We start from the raw sequence: 6,184 nt of genomic DNA, 5'->3' as shown, positions 1-6,184 counted from the left end.
CATCCTAAATTCTGTAATTCTGGTTTGCCTATCAGAAACTGTAATTTACAAGTTTTATTTTAGCATACAAAGTAGGAACATTCCAAGCAAGATTATCTTGATTTTACTTTTCTTCATTCTAGATCTGAAAGGTAGGGCCCTTTCCAGGTCATTGGCATTATCCACTATTGCTACTATTTCCTTACATGCTTTGACACATAGATCCTCAAAGAATGTTGTCATTTCAGAGATATCAGAACACATAAAAATCATTTTTCCCAGACATCATCAGCAAGGGAGAATTATAACTCTAGCAGTTACTAAAAGATGTAAGAAAGTCTACCACTTCTATGGTATTTAACATTGTCAAGGAATAAATTTTAGAAAGCAAGGATTGGTACTTGAAAGGGGAAAAAGAATTTCAGCTCTCAAAAACATTTTTGCTTTAAGCCACATTATGGCCTCTGGGTTTTCATATATTTTAGCCAAGTAAATTTCAAAAATAGGTTACTATTTTAACAAGAACAAAAAGCATTTCTTTAACAATTTTTTTGGAAGCTAAAATGTATAGACAATGGAACAGTAGTTTCACCAGATTTGAAAAAAAAAAAAAGAGATTGAGAATCTTTAAAATAATATTCTGAATTAAATAAGGAGAAAAAGGAAGTCTGAAATAAGGCATTATTTTTCTAAATCTTGATTTAATAAAACCATTTCTGTTTCCTAAAAGCAAATAATCACAATGGTGAAGGTATGATGCTATTATATCACCATTTTCTGCTTAACACTAGTGTTTTCAATTTCTCGATAATGGTAATATTGCTAAGAATATTTTTAAAAATTATAGTATTAGTAAATAGCTTCTGATTCATTAGAGTGTATTCTGATGTGCCAACAATAATCTATACTTTTTACAATATCATATATGAAATTAAATGCTTTGATAAAATTTACAAGCCATAGGAAAGTTAATACAAAATTCATAATAGTAATTAAAATGATCATATTTAAAATGATAATTCCTTCATATTGTATATAAAATTATTTGCCAAACATCATTCATTCTTAACTTGAATTACAAGATATTGATTTTTCTTTCATTCTTATTACTAATTTAGATACTGACGTTATACACTAAGTAGATTATGACCAGTATAATTTAGATGTTCCTTCAAATGTATTTTTTTCTGCATTGAAATATAAAACATTCTAGAAAAATATATGATCTCAGCCAAGAGATAGGACTTACGATCTTCAGTGAGATAAATATGAACATTGATGTAATCATTTGAATTTTCTTTTAATCACCTACAAAATGGGAATTAAAATGGTGATACTAATATATTATGATTGCTTAGGTTGTACTGAAGGCTACACACACATGGGCACACACACAGATATGATGAGGCTACTGCAAAAATATTTTCTGGTCTAGGTTACTTACAAAAAACCTATTTCAATTCACAGAAGACAAACACTATTTCTTATAAGGATTCTTCAGTAATAACCACTTAAAAGTGCTGAAACCAATTTTTTGAGCACATAGAATAAAAAGAAAAATAGTTTTAAGATAATGACAGACAATTTAATTCCTGGCCATTTCAGCCTGATAAAATAGTATCATAAAATTATACATTTATATGTAAATGAAAATGAGCAGGAAAAAAGATCTGACCTCACTTCATCCCCAAGCCTAATTCTTTGTCATTCTTCATTCCTTACTCATCCTTGTGATGCACTATCTTGTGGCTTATTCCACCTTCTAGCATCACTGATCCCTTACACATTCCTGATATTTACTCCATTCTTGACTTTCTTTGTTTATAATAATATAAAGGTGAAGGAGAGAAGTAAAGTATTTTTTTAGGGAATAGAATGAAAATACATTTTTACACACTATTTCCTGTGAAAAGAAACTTGAAGATATGCCACGTTGTGAAGACACATGTGGAGAGGTACCCAACCTAGAGTTCTGAGGTCAAACAAAGCTTTTTATAGGAATTGATGTCTAAAATAAGATTTTTAAGTCCCCTTTGGTGACTTCTTTATTCACTCTCCTTTCTTTCAATGTTTTTTTTTTTCAAGGAGTTCCTTCATTGGATTTTTCTCTTAACTCCTGTAAACCCACCATCACACTCTAATTTTTCTGTTCCTATCACATCAATGAAACTGCATTCTAATTATCAAATTTAGTAAACTCACTTCCTAATTTATATCCATACTAACTCTAAAAATTCTGGAAACCTTTCTCTCCTTTATTTTCCTTAACAAAATGCAGTTATTTTGAAATATCTTCTGTCACTTTAAACTTTACTGTTCTTCACTAAATCTCTTTGTTTAATCTCATGTCCTGTTAGTAACTGTGTTCTGAATATTCTTCTTCTTAATTTGGTGTCTCTTCTCTATTGCTTTTCCCACAGCTTAGATTTTAAAATTTACCATTTTCCCTTTTTCTGGAATCCCTGCTAAAATTCTCATCTTCCATGATGCTGATAGCTATACTGACATTTCTAAACACATATTTTGCCCAACCCCTACAACTTAAGTCCAATCTATGGTGTTCAAAATATGCTGTCACTTTTCAGAGGTCAGGTACAAAATATTGGAATTTTTATATCTGTTCATTCTATATCCTACCTAATTTTAATTTTCGCATATTTTTATCAGATATAATATTTACTTTAAAAAATAAAAACTATTTATTGTGGAAATCATAGTCATAATGGGGTAAAAGTGTAAAAGATCACTGTTTTGTAGAATCAACTACAGATTCATTAAACGCTTATAGATTTCATGATATTATGTATTGAGTACAAGGCAAATAAGTTACATACATTACTTCTAATCCTCACTGAGCCATCTTCTATTGGATGTCTACTATAATCCAAACACTGAAATAGGCACGTTATATCCAATTTTTTCTTTATTTATATACAGATGATTTCTAAATGTGAATAGAAGAAATGTTACCTGTTTTATTAACTATTTAATATAAGTTGATCTTTATTTTTAGAGTAACTTAACAACAAAAGTAATATAGCTCACAAGATCTGAAATTACTCAGTAGTTTTTCCTGTGAAATATTATCTTGATAGCATTGCTGCCAAGTAGTATTATGTTTATAATTATGCACAATGCTATGAATGGCTCCATCTAGGCTTCTTGGATATCTAGGCTTCTTGTATCATGAGTTTATTTTATTGTTTTTTTTAAAGATTTTATTTTATTTATTTATTTTTAAAAGTTTTTATTTATTTATTCATGAGAGACAGAGAGAGAGAGAGAGAGAGGCAGAGACATAGGCAGAGGGAGAAGCAGGCTCCATGTAGGGAAGCTGACGTGGGACTTGATCCCAGGCCTCCAGGATCAGGCCCTGGGCTGAAGGCAGGCGCTAAACCGCTGAGCCACCCGGGTTGTCCATATTTTATTTATTTATTTATTTATTTATTTATTTATTTATTTATTTATTCATGAGAGATACTGAGAGAGAGAAGCAGAGACATAGGCAGAGGGAAGAGCAGGCTCCCCACGGGGAGCCTGATGTGGGACTTGATCCCAGGACCCTGGGATCATGACCCGAGCCAAAGGCAAGATGCTCAACCACTGAGCCACCCAGGTAAATTAAAATCACGAATCTAAAAGATGACAATATCATGTGGCATGATCATGATTCCTGATTTAAACTCTTATACATATATGAAAATACTTTTGTGCATGCATATATGCATGAGTGTGTGTGTGTGTATGTGTGTGTGTTTAGAAATCAACAGAATGTCCTTTGACTTGCTACTTTGGACAGAATTTTAACTGTGTCATTATAAGTGAAAAACTGTGTCACATAGCATTACCTTTTGAGTCCAAATTATAGCTCCTTATTCAAACTTATCCATATATCATGTTTATATTAATCATTCTCCTAATAAAATCCAAAGCATTTTTGTATTCAACATGCATAGAAGCAAATTGACCTCATAGAGATTTTTTAGCTTCTATTTTTATTTATTTAAGTTTTATGGAGACAGAAATGCAACTATCAAGTGATTTTCTCTTACAAAATATAAATGCACAATAATTAAGGACCCAGAGAATTCTGAGAAGCACAGGATTAGCCATGCAGTAATGTGAGCTCACATCTGCAGCTAGTCTAAAAATGTCACACAGAACTAATTCTGCTTCAATGCAAATGAAATTTGTTTCTTAGCATTTCAACATGGAAATAAATTGGTGACTGTGTTTTTCTAAACCCATTTATTACTTAATTTTTATTGTATATTTTTCATCTTGGCTACTGGGAAAATAATGCACTATGCAGGTTTATACTTCTATAAATTTGTGACTTACAGCTACAAAAGTATTTCAATATTGCCTAGTGATCCTTCAGTTTTTTTTCCAAATGAACATTCTCTCACATTTCCTCACTATTTACTTCAAGTCTTGTACATTCTACTCTTTCTTTCAAATTCACCATTTCCCTAATTATCTCCTATTATATAAAGGAAATACAAGATCCCACAAGACAAATTCCTCAACTTTCTGCCACCAAAGTCACAGTCTTAATAATAATCTACAATAAATTTCTTTCTTTTCTCTTACTCTGCACAGTATTCATTGACATGTATTCTCTTCCATACCACTTTATTATCCTCCATATATACTTTTCCCTTGATTTAAACAAGATTAAAGTTTAAATTTTAAAACAAACTTCTAACAACTTCACATACACATTGAAATATAAAAAAATATATATGATTAACGTAATCAGATTTAGAACTCTAGCCCAACATTCTCTTCTATGCTTTTATTGTATATACCAGAAATCTGAATACTTCTACAAGAAAAATGCTCCGATACACTTCAAATTTGGTATATATTTAAGTGATGACTTACCTTACCCCTCACTGTATTATTTCTGTACCTGGTGTTCCTGGATTTCCTCCTTTCTCCTTAGTTAGATCAGCAGCCTTCAAGACCTTGTAATTCTACTCTTTCAATATTTCTGGGCTCCAACAGTGTTGTATTTCTACTGCCTCTATATTAATCAAGCCATAACTATTGTTGCACTAGATTAGTGCTACTGACTCCTCCACAAATGTCTCAACTTCCCCAGTTGTGTCCAGCAAGCCATTCCTCACCCTACAAATAAACTGATATCATTAAAATGAAATTTGCTTTTATTAATCTACTACATAAAATCTTTAAGAGATTCTCTTTTGCTCCCAGATAAAATATGAACCCTTGTTGATAATGCATGCTCCTTCTTGATACAATCTCTCTCTAAATCAAGAGTTTATAATTTATCATGATTTATTTTTGCTCTACATTTAGAAGCTCAACTTTTCTTACTTATTCAGAAGTATCCAATGTCACACTCATCTTAAGTCTTTAGATAGATATTTTCTCCTGGAATACTCTGCCTTTGACAGTTCTCCCAGATGATTCCATTTTATTGTTCAAGCTTACTCTTATGTACTATTAACATCCCTGCTACATAGTTTCATAGTTCTCTAGACTATTATTTAGATAATTAACAATGTTGCTTGACTAATAATTCTTTTTCCTTCATTAAGCCCTTAATTTTTTACATTGGTATCTCATTTCACTTGGTCATTGATGAATCTCTAGTACCTTGCATATTGCTTTGCACATAGATTGGGGTAACATACATTTGTTTAAAGTATTTTTAAATCTTAGTAAGATTGTTCATTTATATTTAGAAGTTGTGACTAACATGTTTGAAATGAATATGATCATACATAACTTTTAATTCTAGAGAAGTTATAATTTTACCTTTCCCATATGCATATTTAAGGTAATATTTATATTCATTTATATTTTATAGATTTATAATACCAACAACTGAATTTTCAAAGAGGAAATTTACAACTCAAATTTAGTTTCTACATTATCTAGATGGCCATTAAGGATTTGGATTTAGGACATCTGGGTGGCACAGTTGGTTAAGGATCCAGCTCTTGGTACAGCACAGGCCATGATCTCAGGGTTGTGAGATTGAGTCTCTTCTTGGCTCCATGCTCTGTGTAGATTCTGTTTAAGCTTCTCCTTCTTCTTCTCCCCTCCCCCCATGCAGTTGTCTAAAATAAACAAATCATTTTTTAATGGACTTAAGATAAATATTTGGTATGAAGTAACTCATTAATTACATCATATAATGGCATAAATCACTTAAAATATTTAATTGACAGTC

Source organism: Nyctereutes procyonoides, unplaced genomic scaffold (assembly GCF_905146905.1).
Source record: "Nyctereutes procyonoides isolate TBG_1078 unplaced genomic scaffold, NYPRO_anot_genome, whole genome shotgun sequence".
NCBI classification, from domain to species: Eukaryota; Metazoa; Chordata; class Mammalia; order Carnivora; family Canidae; genus Nyctereutes; species Nyctereutes procyonoides.
The sequence above is the reverse complement of the archived record's forward strand: the minus strand, read 5'-3'. Positions refer to the sequence as shown.